A 22203-nucleotide genomic window follows, 5' to 3' on the forward strand; every position below is an offset into this window, starting at 1 on the left:
AAAAATGTACTTTTTATCTGTCTGCCAGTTGCTGTTTTTGTTATGTCTAATTGAATGGTTTTAGGTAGTGTTGCCCATCTTCAGACCATTTCTGATAGTTACAGAGAACCAGTTCTAACAGAACTATCAGGTTTTCCACTTTTGTTAAACAGGAAAAAAAAAAAAAAATTCCTCACTTTCGAAGTAACCTCATGCTTGTTGTCCATGTTTTCAGAAAATATGTATTCAGATGAAACATTGTATTACTAATGGGAAATGTTGCTATTTACGAAACATGTAAGTAAATTTATCACTAACTTGAAGATTTGTTTGAACAGCATGGAGTTGAATTAAAGATTGTACTGTAGGCAGAGGTAAGCCCTTCCTTTTTAACTAACAAGGGAACCATCAGAGCTGTTAATAATGGATTTTAATGAGTCTTAGGTATGTTATACAGAGACCTACCCTTAGTACCTGGCTAATGGCTTTCCATGCAAGGCATCTGCTTTCCGAGAAACTCAATGTTAAAGTTTTGTGCAGTCATGTTTTGCCCAAGCAAGTGTAGCACAGTGGCTAACGTTCACAGCTACCATGCAGGCAGTACTTGTTCAGTTCCTATCCACATAATAATTTTTTTTAAAATTTCATCATACATAAAATGATTAAATAGTATATTTGATGCAAAATTATTCAATAATAGTCATTTTTGCCATAGTAATTTCATTTATAAATCAATCAATACAGCACACGTTCTTAAAATGTGTTTTCTGTTTGTTACAGAATAGATTACAAAATTGTCTTACTCTATTGCTTGTGTTGCTTGCCATGCAAGAGCAGAATTCAGTATGGTATTTGTCACAGAAGCAACCAAAACATATCTTTTTTCTACACGGAGATGGTTTTCGCTCCTTGTTCCTCAAGGGATCTTTTGTAAGTCTGTTGGTGCTGGCAGCCAGTTTGATCAGTATCACTTACGCATTTGAGATAAAAATTAGGGATGAGTAACTTTCATCAGCATCAGCAGTCCTTGCGCAGGTGCTAATACTCCATCCTGCGCAGGTGCTAATACTCCATCCGTCGTTGTGAAATCTTTGGAGCTGATAGATTTTGTTGCCTTCCTCTGTCTGATCCTATGTGATTTTTAAATTAAAAAAAAAAATTCTTTCATTTTTCATTTCTGTTATTTTTAAATTCCCCCCCCATGAACCATGGACCTTGCCGTTGGTGGGGAGGCTTGCGTGCCTCAGCGATACAGATAGCCGTACCGTAGGTGCAACCACAACGGAGGGGTATCTGTTGAGAGGCCAGACAAACGTGTGGTTCCTGAAGAGGGGCAGCAGCCTTTTCAGTAGTTGCAAGGGCAACAGTCTGGATGATTGACTGATCTGGCCTTGTAACAATAACCAAAACGGCCTTGCTGTGCTGGTACTGCGAACGGCTGAAGGCAAGGGGAAACTACAGCCGTAATTTTTCCCGAGGGCATGCAGCTTTACTGTATGATTACATGATGATGGCGTCCTCTTGGGTAAAATATTCCGGAGGTAAAATAGTCCCCCATTCGGATCTCCGGGCGGGGACTACTCAAGAGGATGTCGTTATCAGGAGAAAGAAAACTGGCGTTCTACAGATCGGAGCGTGGAATGTCAGATCCCTTAATCGGGCAGGTAGGTTAGAAAATTTAAAAAGGGAAATGGATAGGTTGAAGTTAGATATAGTGGGAATTAGTGAAGTTCGGTGGCAGGAGGAACAAGACTTCTGGTCAGGTGACTACAGGGTTATAAACACAAAATCAAATAGGGGTAATGCAGGAGTAGGTTTAATAATGAATAGGAAAATAGGAATGCGGGTAAGCTACTACAAACAGCATAGTGAACGCATTATTGTGGCCAAGATAGATACGAAGCCCACACCTACTACAGTAGTACAAGTTTATATGCCAACTAGCTCTGCAGATGACGAAGAAATTGAAGAAATGTATGATGAAATAAAAGAAATTATTCAGATTGTGAAGGGAGACGAAAATTTAATAGTCATGGGTGACTGGAATTCGAGTGTAGGAAAAGGGAGAGAAGGAAACATAGTAGGTGAATATGGATTGGGGGACAGAAATGAAAGAGGAAGCCGCCTGGTAGAATTTTGCACAGAGCACAACATAATCATAACTAACACTTGGTTTAAGAATCATGAAAGCAGGTTGTATACATGGAAGAACCCTGGAGATACTAAAAGGTATCAGATAGATTATATAATGGTAAGACAGAGATTTAGGAACCAGGTTTTAAATTGTAAGACATTTCCAGGGGCAGATGTGGACTCTGACCACAATCTATTGGTTATGACCTGTAGATTAAAACTGAAGAAACTGCAAAAAGGTGGGAATTTAAGGAGATGGGACCTGGATAAACTGAAAGAACCAGAGGTTGTACAGAGATTCAGGGAGAGCATAAGGGAGCAATTGACAGGAATGGGGGAAATAAATACAGTAGAAGAAGAATGGGTAGCTTTGAGGGATGAAGTAGTGAAGGCAGCAGAGGATCAAGTAGGTAAAAAGACGAGGGCTAGTAGAAATCCTTGGGTAACAGAAGAAATATTGAATTTAATTGATGAAAGGAGAAAATATAAAAATGCAGTAAGTGAAACAGGCAAAAAGGAATACAAACGTCTCAAAAATGAGATCGACAGGAAGTGCAAAATGGCTAAACAGGGATGGCTAGAGGACAAATGTGAGGATGTAGAGGCCTATCTCACTAGGGGTAAGATAGATACCGCCTACAGGAAAATTAAAGAGACCTTTGGAGATAAGAGAACGACTTGTATGAATATCAAGAGCTCAGATGGAAACCCAGTTCTAAGCAAAGAAGGGAAAGCAGAAAGGTGGAAGGAGTATATAGAGGGTCTATACAAGGGCGATGTACTTGAGGACAATATTGTGGAAATGGAAGAGGATGTAGATGAAGATGAAATGGGAGATACGATACTGCGTGAAGAGTTTGACAGAGCACTGAAAGACCTGAGTCGAAACAAGGCCCCCGGAGTAGACAATATTCCATTGGAACTACTGACAGCCGTGGGAGAGCCAGTCCTGACAAAACTCTACCATCTGGTGAGCAAGATGTATGAAACAGGCGAAATACCCTCAGACTTCAAGAAGAATATAATAATTCCAATCCCGAAGAAAGCAGGTGTTGACAGATGTGAAAATTACCGAACTATCAGCTTAATAAGTCACAGCTGCAAAATACTAACACGAATTCTTTACAGACGAATGGAAAAACTAGTAGAAGCCAACCTCGGGGAAGATCAGTTTGGATTCCGTAGAAACACTGGAACACGTGAGGCAATACTGACCTTACGACTTATCTTAGAAGAAAGATTAAGGAAAGGCAAACCTACGTTTCTAGCATTTGTAGACTTAGAGAAAGCTTTTGACAATGTTGACTGGAATACTCTCTTTCAAATTCTGAAGGTGGCAGGGGTAAAATACAGGGAGCGAAAGGCTATTTACAATTTGTACAGAAACCACATGGCAGTTATAAGAGTCGAGGGACATGAAAGGGAAGCAGTGGTTGGGAAGGGAGTAAGACAGGGTTGTAGCCTCTCCCCGATGTTGTTCAATCTGTATATTGAGCAAGCAGTAAAGGAAACAAAAGAAAAATTCGGGGTAGGTATTAAAATTCATGGAGAAGAAATAAAAACTTTGAGGTTCGCCGATGACATTGTAATTCTGTCAGAGACAGCAAAGGACTTGGAAGAGCAGTTGAATGGAATGGACAGTGTCTTGAAAGGAGGATATAAGATGAACATCAACAAAAGCAAAACAAGGATAATGGAATGTAGTCTAATTAAGTCGGGTGATGCTGAGGGTATTAGATTAGGAAATGACACACTTAAAGTAGTAAAGGAGTTTTGCTATTTGGGGAGCAAAATAACTGATGATGGTCGAAGTAGAGAGGATATAAAATGTAGGCTGGCAATGGCAAGGAAAGCGTTTCTGAAGAAGAGGAATTTGTTAACATCCAGTATTGATTTAAGTGTCAGGAAGTCATTTCTGAAAGTATTCGTATGGAGTGTAGCCATGTATGGAAGTGAAACATGGACGATAAATAGTTTGGACAAGAAGAGAATAGAAGCTTTCGAAATGTGGTGCTACAGAAGAATGCTGAAGATTAGATGGGTAGATCACATAACTAATGAGGAAGTATTGAATAGGATTGGGGAGAAGAGAAGTTTGTGGCACAACTTGACCAGAAGAAGGGATCGGTTGGTAGGACATGTTCTGAGGCATCAAGGGATCACCAATTTAGTATTGGAGGGCAGCGTGGAGGGTAAAAATCGTAGAGGGAGACCAAGAGATGAATACACTAAGCAGATTCAGAAGGATCTAGGTTGCAGTAGGTACTGGGAGATGAAAAAGCTTGCACAGGATAGAGTAGCATGGAGAGCTGCATCAAACCAGGCTCAGGACTGAAGACCACAACAACAACATTTTTAAATTGCTCGATCCAAGCTAAGCTGCTCAGAAAATTGAAATTATCTGATGAAAGTGGAAAAGGAGCGTTCATTGCCCATTTTTGCAGAGTCTGTGTTGTTACCTGATCACAGAAAAAAAGACAATATTTTCACAAATTGTTCTCTTTTACAGCATGTATGAAGTGCGTTTATTGTCAATGTGGTTTACCTGCTCCATGTTCTACCTAGCTTTGGGGAGTCATTCGGATGTTTCACAGTCACTAGTTTTCCACATATCAAAATGGTTTCCTCCTCATTCTACATTTTGTTTTCCATTGATAGAGAGCTGCTTTATGTTTCAGTTGAGAGACTCCATGTGACTGCAAACTCTTCAAACTCCAATTGCAATGGAATTAGTGGAAATTGTGCTCGGAGGTGTATTTGTAAGAATATTCAAATTGTGAAGCAATCTTTTGGTGTATTTAATGGCGTTAGTGATTTCGTCTTTCGATTGCCCATCACAAACTTCTACTTCCAATGGTTCTTCATTTGGCTGTCCTTCTGTAGAATCATTTGCTCCTTCCATTTCACGTTACTCTTATGACAAACACAGCACTGACGAGTGTCGCAAACAACTGATGCTGGCAACAAATGCCACCAGGTGGTTTACAGAGCCTGAGAGTTCCATGATCCATGAGGAGAGGGGACAACAAGAGGTGAGATCATGTACAGGAAATACAGGAAGCAAATGTTATTTAAATATTTACAATTTTAACTATGAAGCACAAACGGAGTAGACAGTTGAGGAGAGTGTGCTGTAATGATTGTTTTATTAATGAAATTCCTTCAGCGAAAATAACTCTTTTTCAATAATTCTGCATGACATGTTCCATTTAATGATATTCTGTATGATGAACTTGAGGGAAGGGGGAGGCATAATAGTTCTGAGGCAGGAATTTAACCTGTAATGCTAGTGTGGTAAGACTGAACCTTAGCCACTGTGCTACACAAGCTTGGGTGAAACATGACTAATGGTTTGAGTATAGGAAATATTCGCAAAACTTCAACATTGATTTCCTCAGGAAGTAGGGACCATGGCATGAAAAACTGCTAGCTAAATATTCAGTGTGTCCCTCTACAGCATTCCTGAGATTAATCAAAATCCATGATTAATCCTAGAGCTTCTTTAAGCAGTCTGAATAAATGGGAATCACACGGTGGTAAGTCTGGGCTGTAAGGAGGATGATCAAGTGTAGTCCAGTGCATTTTCTGTATCTTGTAGCAGTTAGAGCTGCAGTGTGGGGTCGTGCATTGTCGTGGAGAAAGATGACCCGTCGAATCGATTGGTCTCGTCTTTTGCGGTGATATGCAACTCTCACCTTGTTCAACAGTTCGCAGTACTAAGCAGCATTGATTGTGCATCTCTCATACAAAAAGTCAATCAGCAAGACACCTTGCTGATCGAAAAAAACTTTTGAAAGAATCTTGCCAGCTGACAGTTGAGTCTTGGCTTTCACTGGTGCTGCCTCCACTTTCCTCCTCCGCCACTTCTTACTGGCTTGTTTGGATTCTGGATTGTAGTGGTGAACCCATGTTTCGTCGCAGGTGACGATCCGACTCAAAAATGCGTCATCTTCTGCAAACCTTGCTGTAAGCCTCTGACAGTCCTCCAGATGTCTCAACTTCAGATTTTTGGTCAAAAGTTAAGGGACTGATCTGAAACACACTTTACGGAACTGTAGGTCGTTTGCGATGATTCTGACTTTTTGTGTAATTTCTGATATTCTTGCTCGTCGATGGTCGTCAATAATGTCTTTAACCGCACAAATGACGTGTCTGTAATGCTGGTCCGAGGGCGATCTTGTTGATGATTTTCCACATGTTCTTGTCCTTCCTTGAATTTTTTATGCCAGGTAAACATGTGTCCTTGATAATGTTTTATCACCAAACTGTGCAGTCAATCTTTGGCAAATTTCTGCTGCTGTAACTCCTTCACATGCAAGAAATTTGATGATTATGCGTTGCGCAATGGAGGGGTGCACCTGTTGCTAAGATATCATGAGCGTTACTGATGAAACAGTAGGATTTATCTAACAGCACTCTCTCCTCACTTCTAACGGTCCCACCTAAGCATAGCAGAAGTGTAGGGCCAGCCCTACCTACTGTTGATGTTCAGGAACAAAAATACCATTTATATTTGATCCTCCCTCATATAAAGCTATTCCCTGAAGTTTCATCTCTGACCTAGGGAGACATATTTGGAGGTAAAACGACAACTACAACCAGGGCTCAATGCCCCCCCCCCCCCCTACCGCCCATAGATCAGCATAGAGGACACCACCATTCATCAAATGATGCAGATTGTGTGATTAACACTGTCCACCCCCATTATTCTTGATTGAAAGTAGTAGATTGTCATTCTGTTGAAGCAAAGTCAATATCCATACTTTATTTGATTTAATCATTTTAGGGACTTTTCTATTCAAATTAGTATTTTGGTTGCGACTCTCTATAGCCTATATATACATGTGAGCAGAATAATGCGTTATCTTCTACAAAACGCCCATCTCAGGGAATTTTATTTTTTTTGTTAAGTAGTTGTTATCAGTTCTTTTTGTGGTTTCAATGTATACTTGCCCTCAGCTACATGAAATCATGAAATTTTGTATGTGCCAGAAGTTACTAGTTGGTGCCGTACAATTTCTGTCATTCTGAAGCATTCCTTTATCTTCCTGATTGGTCTGGATATCCTTTCCACATACTTCCCCAACACACTCCCAATGCAATCTGTAATTTTATTAATGTGCAGAAAGAAAACTGTCCCAGTTGACAGCCGTTGTTTCTATTAGTCCAGGTTTTCTCCATCTTGGATGGAGTACTTGATCCACCTCATTACTGGATTAACCATTTCTCTTAAAAAATCAACAGTATAAGGAAAAGGATAGATTGCTACTCAAGGTAAAGATGACATGTTGAATTGCAGATAGGCACAACAAAAAGACGGTTACACATTTAGCTTTTGGCCAAAGCCTTCTTCAGAAATGAAATACACACACACACACACACACACACACACACACACACATATTCATTCACACAAGCAAGCACACCTCATACACATGTGCCTGCCAACATCAGCAAGCCAAGGGATAGCAGGGTATGAGTGTGCGGGGGGGGGGGGGGGGGGGGGAGGAGAGTGCTGTCTGGCGTAGTGAGCAGGAGGAAAGCATGACAAGACTGCCAGGTGCAGCTTCGGGAGACTATGAAAGGATGGGGGATGGGGGGGGGGGGTGGCAAGGCAGAAGGGCAGGGAAGGGAATGATGGACAGGTGCATTGGTGGAGGGCAGCACACAATAAGGGTGAGGGGACGTGAATAGGGATTAGGAGGGATTAGGAGATAGGTTTGTTGGGGGAGGGGGGGGGGGATTGGGGTAGAAGCTGTGTTCTGTGGCAGATGTGGTGACGGATTGAGGCTGGGATAACTTCATGATTGGAGAACATGTAGTAAGTATAACTCCCCCCTCCAAAGTTCAGAAAAGCTGGTGGTGGGGGGGGGGGGGGGGGGACCCAGATGGCCGGGGTTGTGTGAAGCAGCCAATGATTTTCAGCTGCATATTATGCAACAGCGTGGTCCACTTTGCTCTTGGACACAGTTTAGTGGCAGAATTTCATCCTGGTGTACAGCTGGTTGGTAGTCATACCAATATAAAAAGCTGAGTAATAATTTCAGCACAGCTGGTACATGACCTGGCTGCTTTCACAGGTGGCCTCAGTCTCTGGCAGTGTAGGATAGGCCTATGACAGACCTGGAATAGGAAGTGCTGGGTGGGTGGTTTGGGCAGCTTTGACCTGGGTCTTGCATAGTGATATGATCCCTGTGGTAAGGGGTTGCGGTTGGCAGACTTAAGATATTGTGGAGGTTGGTTGGGTGACGGAACATTACTTTAAGAGAAGTGGATAGAATCTTTGGTACAATGACCCTCATTTCAGGATATGATGATACATAATCAAAACCCTGACAAAGGATGTGGTTCAGTTGTTCCAGTCTGGAGTGGTACCTGTTTCTTAGGGATGGTGGGAGGATTGGGTGTGTCTGGAGAAATGTCACAGGAGATCTGTTTGCGGACTAAGTCTGGGGGCGAGTGCCTGTCTGTGGAGTCCTTGGTGAGGTTTTCAGCATATTGGGCACACTGCAGATACGCCATCTCCACATGGCCAGGCTGTATGGGAGGGACTTTTTGGTGTGGAAGGGATGGCAGCTGTTGAAATGCAGATACTGTTGGTGATTGGTGGGTTTAATGTGGATAGAGGTGTGGATCGAGCTATCAGAGAGGACTAGCTCAACTCCAGGAAGGTGGCATGCTGGGTATAGGAGGGGACCAGGTGAAGCAAATGGGAGAGAAGGTGTTGAGGTTGTGAAGGAATGAGGATGGGGAGTGTAGGCCCTGAGTCCAGATCATGAACATTAATGAAGTTGAATTGGACCAAGGGTTTGGCATATTGGGGGGATAGAAAGGTTGCTGTAGATGGCCTGTAAACAGGTTGGCATAGGCAAGTGCTATGTGGGTGCCGAAGTATGTGCCGCAGTTTAGTTTATATATCTTCCCTTCAAAGGAGAAGTAGGTGTGTGTTAGGATACATTTAGTGAGGTGTATGAGGAATGAGGTAGTGCATTGGAGTCTGAAGGATGTTGGAAAAAGGTAGTGGTCAGTAGCACCAAGGCCACGGTCGTGAGAGATGATGGTGTGTCGGGAAGTGGCATCAACAGTGGTGATTAGGGATCCCGGAGTTATAGGATTGGGGATGGTGGAGAATTGTATAAGTAAGTGGTTGGTATCTTTGATGTGGAAAGCTAGATTTCGGACAGTTGGTTGGTTTTGGTCAATAAGGGCCAAAATTCTTTCAGTGGGGTCACAGTAACCAGCTACTATGGAGCATCTGGGATTGTTGGATTAGTGGATTTTGGGGAGCCCGTAGAAGGTGGGTGTGGAGGATGTTGTAGGGGTGAAGAAAAAAATGGATTGAGCAGAGAGGTTCTTGGAAGGGGCTATGGTTTTAAGCAGGGATTGGAGGCTATGGTGGACATCTAAGATGGAATGCACAGACCTAATAGACGGATGAGTCAGACAGTTGGTGGAGACCTTCCGCCAGATGGTCACTGCGATTCATGATGGCAGTGGTGGAGCCTCTGTCTGCAGATAGGACCATTAGGACAGGATCTATTTTGAGGCTGTTAATGGCTGTCCTCTCTTCTGCCGAAAGATTGGTGTCTTTAGGAAGGGCTCTAGGGAAGGACGGTGAGCTCAAGTTGGAGGTAAGGAACTCCTGGAAGGTGGCCAGGGGGTGGTTCATCCATCATATTGAGTGGCCACTGTTGAACTGTAGCCAAGAACAAATTGGACCACCCTGTTGCACAACATGCAGCTGAACGTCAGTGGCTGCTTCACAGCCCAGGCCATCTGAATCCTCCCCTCCACCACCAGCTTTTCTGAACTTGACAAATGGGGGTTATCCTTACAAAACATTCTCTGCTCCTGAAATCATCCCAGCCTCAACTTACAGTAACCTATTGCCTACTTACCCCACACCTTGCACACAACTGTTTGCCCCCCCCCCCTCCCCACCCTCCCACCCACCCACTCACCCACTCACCCACCCACCCACCCACCCACCCACCCACCCATTCCCTGCTATCCCTCGCCCTTCCCTGCCCCCTTCAGATTGCTGGCCTCATTCAATGTGACAGTTGCATTCTGGGCTGAGTTGCCAGTGGTGGTAGTCATGTGTGCATGAGGTGTGCTTGCTTGTGTGAAGAATGTGTGTGTGTTTTTTTCCCTGAAAAAGGCATTGGGCTAAAGCTAAATGTGTAAGAGTGTTTTCATTGTGCCTGTCTGCAACTCAGTGTGTCATCTTTACAGTAAGTAGCAATGTGTCCTTATCTTTATATTGTTGATATTCCGACCTGGAGTTTCCGTTGTTTCATTTTTCTTGAAACCTGACCTTAAATGATTCAATTAATGCCGGTCGAAGTGGCCGAGCGGTTAAAGGCGCTACAGTCTGGAACCGCACGACCGCTACGGTCGCAGGTTCGAATCCTGCCTCGGGCATGGATGTGTGTGATGTCCTTAGGTTAGTTAGGTTTAAGTAGTTCTCAGTTCTAGGGGACTTATGACCACAGCAGTTGAGTCCCATAGTGCTCAGAGCCATTTGAACCATTTTGATTCAATTAATCTTAAAAAAAAAACTCAAAAATTTAATTAGCTCTAAGACACAGAGGACTTAGACATTGGCAACAAGTGGATATTGATTTAAATCAATGGGGAAAGTTGAAAATTTGTGCTGTACTGGGATTCGAATCCGGGTCTCCTGCTTATTTGGCAGATGCTCTGACCATTGAGCCCTCCAGATACAGTGGTCATTGCAACTGCATGGACCACTCTAGCACGCCTCCCATCAGACCTAAATTCTCAACTTTCCCACGCACTACTAATGTAGTGTCCCTTTCTGATTATCCTTATTACTCGCTGCATTTTGTGCCGATTCCCAAAAGAGTTTGAGCCTGGTGTGCATCCTCACTGAAGAGATCATTGTGTGGTGTCCGTTCTTTCAAACACGTCAGTGCTTAGAATCCCTTGTGTGGTTCAGATTCATTCATAACATTTTCATGATCTGGACTCATGTGGAGGAGACTGAGGATGTGTATGATGAGATAAAAGAAATTATTCAGATAGTTAAGGGAGATGAAAATTTAATAGTCATAAGGGACTGGAATTCGATAGTAGGAAATGGAAGAGAAGTAAGTGACTAGGGATTGGGGAAAAGGAATGAAAGAGGAAGCCGCCTGGTAGAAATTTGCACAGAGCACAATGTAATCATCGCTAACACTTGGTTTAAGAATCATGACGAAAGATTTTATATGTGGAAAGTATCTGGAGATGCCGGAAGGTTTGAGATGGATTATACAGGGTGGTCCATTGATAGTGACTGGGTCAAATATCTCGCAAAATAAGCATCAAACGAAAAAACTACTAAGAATGAAACTTGTCTAGCTTGAAGGGGGAAACCAAACGGCGCTGTGGTTGGCCCGCTAGATGGTGCTGCCATAGGTAACGGATATCAACTGCGTTTTTAAAAATAGGAACCCTCATTTTTCATTACATATTTTTGTAGTATCTAAAGAAATATGAATGTTTTAGTCGGACCACTTTTTTTGCTTTGTGATAGATGGCGCTGTAATAGTCACAAACGTATAAGTACATGGTATCACGTAACATTCCGCCAGTGCAGACAGTATTTGCTTCGTGTACCTGTGTTAAAATGGACTGTTTACCAATTGCAGAAAAGGTTGATATCTTGTTGATGTATGGCTATTGTGATCAAAATGCCCAATGGGGTGTGCTATGTGTGCTGCTCGGTATCCTGGATGACATCATCCAAGTGTCCGGACCATTCGCCGGATAGTTATGTTATTTAAGGAAACAGGAAGTGTTCAGCCACATTTGAAACGTCGGTCATGACCTGCAACAAATGATGATGCCCAAGTAGGTGTTTTAGCTGCTGTCACAGCTAATCCGCACATCAGTAGCAGACAAATTGCACGGGAATCGGAACTCTCAAAAATGTCGGTGTTGAGAATGCTACATCAACATCGATTGCATTTGTACCATATTTCTATGCACCAGGAATTGCATGGCGACAACTTTGAATGTCATGTACAGTTCGGCCACTAGGTACAAGAGAAATTACGGACAATGACAGATTTTTTGCATGCTTTCTATTTAGCAACAAAGTGTCATTCACCAACAGCAGTAACATAAACTGGCATAATATGCACTATTGGACAATGGAAAATCCACAACGGCTGCGACAAGTGGAGCATCAGCGACCTTGGTCGGTTAATGTATGAAGTGGCATTATGGGAGGAAGGATAATTGGCCCCCATTTTATCGACGACAATCTAAATGGTGCAATGTATGCTGATTTCCTACATAATGTTCTACCAGTGGTACTACAAGATATTTCACTGCATGACAGAATGGCAGTGTACTTCCAACATGATGGATGTCCAGCACAGCCATACCATGGTCTGCACGTTCACCAGATCTGATGTCCACGGATTTCTTTCTGTGGGGAAAGTTGAAGGATATTTGCTATCGTGATCCACCAACAACACCTGACATGTGTCAGCGCATTGTCAATGCATGTGCAAACATTACAGAAGGTGAACTACTCGCTGTTGAGAGGAATGTTGTTACACGTATTGCAAAATGCATTGAGGTTGACAGACATCATTTTGCACATTTATTGCATTAATATAGTATTTACAGGTAATCATGCTGTAACAGCATGCATTCTCAGAAATGATAAGTTCGCAAAGGTACATGTATCACATTGGAACAACCTAAATAAAATGTTCAAACATACCTACGTTCTGTATTTTAATTTAAAAAACCTACCTGTTACCAACTGTTTGTCTAAAATTGTGAGCCATTATGTTTGTGACTATTACAGCGCCATCTATTACAAAGCGAAAAAAGTGGTCCAACTAAAACATTCATATTTCTTTACGTACTACATGAATATGTAATAAAAATGGGGGTTCCCATTTAAAAAACTGCAGTTGATATCCGTTTGACCTATGGCAGCGCCCTCTAGCGGGCCAACCATAGCACCATCTGGTTTCCCCCTTCAAGCTAGACGAGTTTCGTTCTTTGTAGTTTTTTCTTTTGACGCTTTTTCGTGAGACATTTGGCCCGGTCATAAACAATGGACCACACTGTATAACTGTGACAGAGAGATTTTGGAACAAGGTTTTAAAATGTAAGACATTTCCAGGGGCAGATGTTTACTCTGACCACTATTTGTAGGTTATGATCTGCAGATTAAAACCAAAGAAAGTGCAAAAAGACTGGAATTTAAGGACATGGGACCAATGATTGACAAGAACAGTAGAAGAAGACTGGATAGCTTTGAGAGATGAAATAGTGAAGGCAGCAGAGAATCAAGTAGGTAAAAAGACGAGGGCTACTAGGAATCCTTAGGCGACACAAGAGATACTGAATTTAATCGATGTAAGGAGAAAATATAAAAATGTAATAAATGTAGCAGGCAAAAGGGAATACAAACGTCTAAGAAATGGGATCGAAAGGAAGTGCAAAATGGCTAAGTAGGAATGGCTAGAGAACAAATGTAAGGATTTAGAAGTATATACCACTGGGGTAAGATGGATGCTCCCTGCAGGAAAATTAGAGAGACCCTTGGAGATCAGAGAACCACCTTTATGAATATCAAGAGTTCGGACAGAGAACTAGTAAGCAAAGAAGGAAGAGCAGAAAGATGGAAGGAGTATATAGAGGGTCTATACAAGGGTGACGTGCTTGGGGGAAATATTATGGAAATGAAAGAGGAGTATATGATGATGATGATGATGATGATGATGATGATGATGATGATGATGATGATGATAAGAGAGACATGATACTGCGTGAAGACTTTGACAATGCACTTACGTCGAAGCAAGGTCCTGGGTGTAAATAACATTCCCTTAGAGCTACTTGGGAGAGCCAGCCATGACAAAACTCTTCCATCTAGTGATCAAGATGTATGAGACAGGAAAAATGTCCTGACTTCAAGAAGAATATAACTAAACAATGGAAAATCTTGGATGGAATGTAACAGCATTATGAGAAGGAAAGTTGCTACTCACCATATAGCAGAGATGCTGAGTTGCAGATAGGCACAACTAAAAGACTCTCACAATTACAGCTTTCGGCCATTAAGTCGCACACACACACACACACACACACACACACACACACACACGGCTGCAGTCTCAGGTAACTGAAACCACAGCAGCGTGGGCGAGTATGTCTGTCTATTGTTGACAAAGGCCTTAATGGCCGAAAGCTATAATTGCGAGAGTTATTTTGTTGTGCCTATCTGTGTCTCAGCACCTCCATTATATGGTGAGTAACAACTTTCCTTCTCAGAATATAATAATCCCGATTCCAAAGAAAGCAGATGCTGATAGGTGTGATTATTACTGAACTGTCAGTTTACTGAGTCATGGTTGCAAAATACTAACATGAATCCTTTACAGAAGAATGGAAAAACTGGTAGAAGCCGACCTTGGGGAAGACCAGTTTGGATTCTGGAGAAATGTAGGATTGCACGAGGTAATACTGACCCTATGACTTCTCATAGAATATAGGTTAAGGAAAGGCAAATCTATGTTTATAGCGTTTGTAGACTTTGAAAAAGCTTTTGACAACACTGACTGGAATACCTTCTTTCAAATTCTAAAGTTGGCAGGAGTAAAATACAGGGAGCGAGAGGCTATGTATAATTTGTACAGAAACCAGATGGCAGTTATAAGAGTCGAGGGCACGAAAGGAAACAGTGGTCGAAAAGGGAGTGAGACAGGGTATAGCCTATCTTCGATGTTACTCAATTTCTATATTGAATGAGCAGTAAAGGAAACAAAAGAAAAATTTGGAGTAGGAATAAAAGTCCAGGGAGAAGAAATAAAAACTTTGAGGTTTGCCGAGGACTTTGTAATTCCGTCAGAGACGGCAAAGGACCTGGAAGAGCAGTTGAATGGAATGGACAGTGTCTTGCAGGGAGAATACAAGATGAACATCAACAAAAGCAAAATGATGGAATGTAGTCAAATTAAGTTAGGTGATGCTGAGGGAATTAAATTAGGGAAAGGCACTTAAAATAGTAAATGAACTTTGCTATTTGGGCAGCAAAATAACTGATGGTGGTCGAAATAGAGAGGATATAAAATGAAGGCTGGCAATGACAAAAAAAAGCGTTTATGAAGAAGAGAAATTTGTTAACATCGAGTATAGATTTAAGTGTCAGGAATCCCATCTTGAAAGTATCTGTATTGAGTGTTGCCATGTATGGAAGTGAAACATGGACGATAAGCAGTTTAGACAAGAAGAAAATAGAAGCTTTCGAAATGTGGTGCTACAGAAGAATTCTGAAGATTAGATGGGGAGATCACATAACTACTGAGGGGGCACTGGATAGAATTGAGGAGAAGAGAACTTTGTGGTACAACCTGACTAGAGGAAGGGACTGGTTGGTAGGACACATTGTGAGGCGTCAGGGGTACTGGAGGGAAGTGTGGAGTGCAAAAATTGTAGAAACATACCATGAGATGAATACAATAAGCAGATTCAGAAGGATGTAGGTTGCAGTAGTTATTCAGGTATGAAGAGGCTTGCACAGGATAAAGTAGAATGGAGAGCTGCATCAAACCAGTCTTTGGACTGAAGACCACAACAACAACAACAACAAAAATGATAATAACAAGAAGCTCCTTCCTCCACAACCTGAACACTTGTTCCCAAATCCACTTCACATTGTCCTTCTCAATAAGCCATCTTCCTACATCTTGATCTCTACCTCTCAGGTGGCTCCATAAATATGTTTGTTCATATCACATGCACCAACCATCAACAGTACCTCCACCTTGACAGCTGTCCCCTGTTCCATGACAAAAGAATCTTCCCTACAACCGTGCTAACTGTGGATGCCAAATCTGCTGTGGAAAGCAGGAGCTGTCGATATGTATCGATAATCTTACCGGGACCTTTATTGGCAGACAATATCCTATCCAGCTCTTTGATAAACAGATCACTTGTGAAATTTCCTACTCTGACACCAATAACCCTGTTAACCAGCCACCGACCAGCCCTCCTCTAGTCACCCAGTACCACCCTGACCTTGAAGAGCTCCAGCGCATCCTCCACTAGGGCATCACCTATCTTTTGTTATGCACTGAGAAGAAGGATACCATACCCACATCCCCAAAGTAATTTTCTGCTGCCAACACAATCATTGGAATACCCTTTTCCATCTCTACTCAAATGCTGCACGTCATAGGTCATGCAGCCATGTTATATATCAGCTTTGCTGCCGTTACTGTACAGCATTATATGAAGACATGACAAGTAACCAAATGCCCACTTGCTTAAATGGCCACTGCCCAACTGTGGCCAACTGCAAACTTGACCACCCATTTACTGAAAATGTGGCACACCACAACACTGATGACTTTTACAGCTGCTTCACTACACGGGAAATTTCAATACTCCCTAACAACATAAGTTTCTCTGAACTGTGCGAGTGGGAATTGTGTCATCCGTGTATTCTGCCTCTTTTGGTCTCCCTGGCCTAAACCTCCACTAATTTGTTTCCCAGTGCCCTACCTTGCCTTTTCCCTTCTCTCATTCCTTCCCCATCCATACTGTGCACTGTACTCTCCCGCCACTCTTCCTCCCCCCTCCCTCATGTGGACTCCCTCTCTCCCCCTCTCCCCCTTCCCCTCCCCCCCCCCCCCCTCTCTCTCTCTCTCTCTCTCTCTCTCTCTCTCTCTCTCTCTCTCTCTCCTCCCCCCCCCCCCTCCCTCCCTCTCGCTCTCTATCCCTTATATGCTCTACCCTCTGAATTCTTTTCATCCTGTTGTTCAGGTGCTGAGTCATCTGGCAGAAGACGTGTCTCACATCATCATCTTGTGTCCTTCCCTACCCCCTCACCATCTCCATCTAACCAAGCTAATGTTAACTGCTTGCTGTTACAGTAGAGTCTCGATAGTTCGAGGTGAACAGGACTGGAACCACCTCGAACTATCGAAAACTCGGACTATCGAAATATCGAAATTGAAATGGGAAAAAGAAATATTATGATATTGTAAGTAAGTAATACAGGTCAAAATATGAACTTCATTAAAATAAAAGTATTTACACATGCAGTTGCATTGGCAGAATAACAATAATTATTTATTTACACAAGTAATAGTGAAGTGTCTTTTGTTTGGCAAAGCTGCAACGTTTCCTTGCGGCAATGTCACGCCACCGTCTCAGGAGCAGGAGGTCAGTTGGTGTCGCCTCAGGCTGTTGTTCCATGTAGCATATGCCGGCCTCGAGAGCAGCATAGCCATCGGTGTGACTCATCATCCCTGCAGCTTCTGCCTCGTCACTCTCACACTGCGATGGAATGTGAACCGTTTCAATTATAGAAGTCTGTCACTTCCAACTGTTCATCTAAATTTAACCACTTGCCTACTTCCACCTCTTCTGCCTCTTCACAACCTAGCAATCTTCTGATTAAATTACACAATGGTTGATCGTCCTCATCTGTTAAATCTTCAGTTTCTGTGTCTGGCATACTTTCCTGTAGAATTTTCCTCCATGACTTACAAATTGTGTCTGACTTTATTTCGCTCCAAGTTTCGCTAATCCAGTACATGATGTTCTTCAAAGTCACTTTCTCACTTTCTTCAAAGCTCCTACAATGCTTTCGTTGTCTTCGGAATGCAGGATTGACTGTAGCAATTGCCGTCAATACTATTTTTAGACATTCCAGAACGCCCTGATCCATGGGCTGAATGAGACAGGTAACGTTTGGTGGGAAAAACAAGGCACGGATACTGTCGCACTGCAGTTCTCTTGCACTTGGATGTGAGGACGCATTATCCATGAGCAAAATTGCTTTGCATGGCAGTCCCCTTTCTTTTAAAAAATTGTTGCAGTCAGGTACAAATGAGTTAAAAAACCAGTTCTTGAAGATTTCCTGATTCATCCAGGCATTGTTCTGATGTGTATAGACAACCGGAAGAGCTGAGATGGATACATTCTTGAATGCTCTTGGCTTGGCAGACTTCCCAATCACATCTAGTTTTAGTTTGTGGTTTCCAGTTGCATTTGAAGCTGCCATAACTGTGAGCCGCTCTTTGCTTTTTTTGTGCCCAGGAGCACTTTTTTCTTCACAAGAAGCAAGTGTTCTCGCTGGTAACATTTTAAAATTTAGCCCAGTTTCATCACAGTTGTATATTTGTTCATTAGACAAATTTTCATCAGTTATGATTTTTTTAAACTCGATGATAAATTTTGAAACGGCCTGAGTGCCACCAGAGAGTTTTTCTCCACATACGTCTAGTTGACGCACTCCATACCTCTTCTTGCATTTGTCAAACCAGCCCACACTAGCGGCAAAATTGTCATCTCCTTCCTGTAGCTGGTTTCTGAAAAACAAAGCTTTTTCTTGCAAGACTGGGCCAGAAATCGGAGCACCCTTCAGTCTCTGTTGGGTAAACCACATGAACAATGCCTCACTTGTTTTTTCGAAGTCTGACTTCTTTATCTTCTTCGACTGAGAGATTCGTGTGAGCATTTCTGTGAAGAAAACTGTTCCAATTTAAGTCGGTTTCTTTCCCAGTCACCAACAGTAACTTCACTGACACCATATTCGAGAGCAAGTTTTTTTTATTGTTTCTCCTTTGTCAAGTCGTCTTAGTGCTTCTAATTTTAGATGCAAAGGCACAAATTTCCTCTTTTTTGTTACAGCACTCATCTTTGTAAGGTGTACAGGGCTATTACAAATGATTGAAGCGATTTCATAAATTCACTGTAGCTCCATTCATTGACATATGGTCACGACACACTACAGATACGTAGAAAAACTCATAAAGTTTTGTTCGGCTGAAGTCGCACTTCAGGTTTCTGCCGCCAGAGCGCTCGAGAGCGCAGTGAGACAAAATGGCAACAGGAGCCGAGAAAGCGTATGTCATGCTTGAAATGCACTCACATCAGTCATCAGGACGAAGTTCAACAAAGATCCACCAACTGATAACTCCATTTGGCGATGGTATGCGCAGTTTAAAGCTTCTGGATGCCTCTGTAAGGGGAAATCAATGGGTCGGCCTGCAGTGAGCGAAGAAACGGTTGAACGCGTGCGGGCAACTTTCACGCGTAGCCCGCGGAAGTCGACGAACAAAGTAAGCAGGGAGCTAAATGTACCACAGCCGACTGTTTGGAAAATCTTACGGAAAAGGCTAAAGCACAAGCCTTACCGTTTACAATTGCTACAAGCCCTGACACCCGATGACAAAGTCAAACGCTTTCAATTTTCGGCACGGTTGCAACAGCTCATCGAAGAGGATGCGTTCAGTGCGAAACTTGTTTTCAGTGATGAAGCAACATTTTTTCTTAATGGTGAAGTGAACAGACACAATGTGCGAATCTGGGCGGTAGAGAATCCTCACGCATTTGTGCAGCAAATTCGCAATTCACCAAAAGTTAACGTGTTTTGTGCAATCTCACAGTTTAAAGTTTACGGCCCCTTTTTCTTCTGCGAAAAAAACGTTAAGGACATGTGTATCTGGACATGCTGGAAAATTGGCTCATGCCACAACTGGAGACCGACAGCGCCGACTTCATCTTTCAACAGGATGGTGCTCCACCACACTTCCATCATGATGTTCGGCATTTCTTATACAGGAGATTGGAAAACCGATGGATCGGTCGTGGTGGAGATCATGATCAGCAATTCATGTCATGGCCTCCACGCTCTCCCGACTTAACCCCATGCGATTTCTTTCTGTGGGGTTGTGTGAAAGATTCAGTGTTTAAATCTCCTCTACCAAGAAACGTGCCAGAACTGCGAGCTCACATCAACGATGCTTTCGAACTCATTGATGGGGACATGCTGCGCCGAGTGTGGGAGGAACTTGATTATCGGCTTGATGTCTGCCGAACCACTAAAGGAGCACATATCGAACATTTGTGAATGCCTAAAAAATTTTTTTGAGTTTTTGTATGTGTGTTCAAAGCATTGTGAAAATATCTCAAATAATAAAGTTATTGTAGAGCTGTGAAATCGCTTCAATCATTTGTAATAACCCTGTACAACAGAACACACAGTCAACAAACAAAACAACACACAACACTGTGCAGTACAAGTACTGGGAACTACAGCAGCATATGAACTCCCCAGTTTTGATCAGTAGCAGCCGGCAGCAGTCGGGGTATTTCGTGCCATACCGACAACAGATGTTCATGCAACAGGCCAGTGAGCTAATCGTCGGTGTTGATTGCATTGTTGTCTGCTTTGTCACTGAGCTGTACTCACTCTATCTATCTTTTGTAGTGATGTTTTCATTATTTATCATGTCAGTAAAAAAAAGAAAGTAGATCGTTGCAGCTTAAAAAAGAGGCTCGGATTATTGGAGCTTTGAACTATCGAGACTCTACTGTATGTGTTTCTGTCTCCCACACACCAGTCCTCCATAGGTAGAGCAGTTGCCTTTCCCTTATTATGGCAATAGATACTCAGTAATATAGTTGAGTACAGGTAACAGGAGGAAGATGACAAGATGCAGAAGACATCGGGCTAATAATACAGCTGAAGTTTTTTCTGCAGGGATATACTGTTCCTCAAACACAAGGTTAATGCCGGAATTCAACAATAAGACGACAAACATCATCTTCCCTCACCCAGCATCAAAAATTGATCAAAACTGAATAAGCACCGAAATTTTAAGAATAAAGAATGGCAACACATAATTACAACTGGCTCAAACAGGTTCCATCCTCTCACAGCCAGCCATCTCCATTAGAGGAGAGGTGGGGGAGGGGAAGCTGCTGTTTTGTCTCCAAAAATGTCACTTGCAGTAGGAGACAGAATGCCAGGAAGTTGCTTTTATTTATCAACCACAGCCTATCAGTCCAGAAGTTTGAACTGATGTCTTTCCAGAAGGTTTAAGTACAGAGCTCGGTAATCTCGCAGCTGTGTATTTCCAGGTAGTGCTGATGGCAGTGACCTTGGAATATGTCTTATTTAGTGGATATTTCTGTGATTCTTATGGTTGATTGTTCTATCTGCTCTATATGTATAGAGGGAAAATGCAGTCAGCCTACAAAGGATATTATTTACAAAACACTTGTTCAGCCCATCGTAGAATATTAATTAAGTATGTCGGACTCAGTACCAAATTGGGTAAAAGAGGACATTGATTTTATACAAAGGAGGTCAGCATGTATGTTCACAGGTTTGTTTGAACCATAGGAGAGTGTCACAAAAGGCTGAAAAAACTTTATCTGCCAGGTGCTTGACGATAGGCATAAACTATTTCATGGAAGCTTAAGTAAAAGGTTTAAAAAAAACAGCCCTACGTAAGGAATCTAGGAATATATCACTACCCCCTACGTATCATTCCCATATGGAGTGTGGAAACAATATTAGACTAATTACAGCAATAGCAAGGCATGAAATGAGAAACAGCTCATTGGCAAGCATCACCTGCCATGCACTTCACATTGGATTGTAGTATAGATATATAGGTAGGTCTGTGGTTATCGGTATTCCGGAAGTTCCAATGACTAGTTGTTGGTGTGTCTAAAATCATCAAGAGACATATTTAATATTTTTATGTCTGTAGCTGCATGTCATTCACAAAAGGATGATCTTTGCTGACTAGCCATTTATTATATTGCACTGAAGAAAAAAAATTGTTAAATATTACTTACATGTGATGTACTGTATCGCTGAATGGATCTTTTTTCATTTTGTTCAGTATTGTTCGTTGCATTTGGTCTAGGCGGACGTCACGAGACATCCGTTCAAGTTGATCGTTGATTCCTTTACTCAGTTTTTTAGTTACAGAGGGCGAGCAGCTCTCTGACCGAACATGCTGAGCTACCGTGCTGGCAATCTGAAACTTGGACCCTAAGAAAAACTGATTACAAATATCAGCTTTGAGATGTGTTGTTAGAGAAGAACAGGAAAGATAAAATTATAGGAAAAGATAATTGATGAAACACAGTTGATTAAAAGAAATCTGTAACAAAAGTCCTCTGCAGAAAATCTAATTGTATAACCCTTATTTTGAGGGAGAAGTGTTTTCTACATCATTGTTTAAAAGATCAGGTAGAAGGAAAAGCCAGAGTGAACAGAAGAGCACAAGTGATTGATGAATTAGGGAT

At 42.2% G+C, this 22203-nt stretch overlaps 1 protein-coding gene across 4 annotated transcripts in view; it reads left to right on the forward strand.

The window, feature by feature from the left end:
* The window catches only part of LOC124615423 (GPI ethanolamine phosphate transferase 3), a 103356-nt gene that overhangs the window by 45482 nt on the left and 35671 nt on the right, over nt 1–22203 (forward strand). The gene's annotated exons all lie outside the window — the stretch shown is intronic.

This window comes from Schistocerca americana, chromosome 5, assembly GCF_021461395.2.
Source record: "Schistocerca americana isolate TAMUIC-IGC-003095 chromosome 5, iqSchAmer2.1, whole genome shotgun sequence".
NCBI lineage: Eukaryota > Metazoa > Arthropoda > Insecta > Orthoptera > Acrididae > Schistocerca > Schistocerca americana.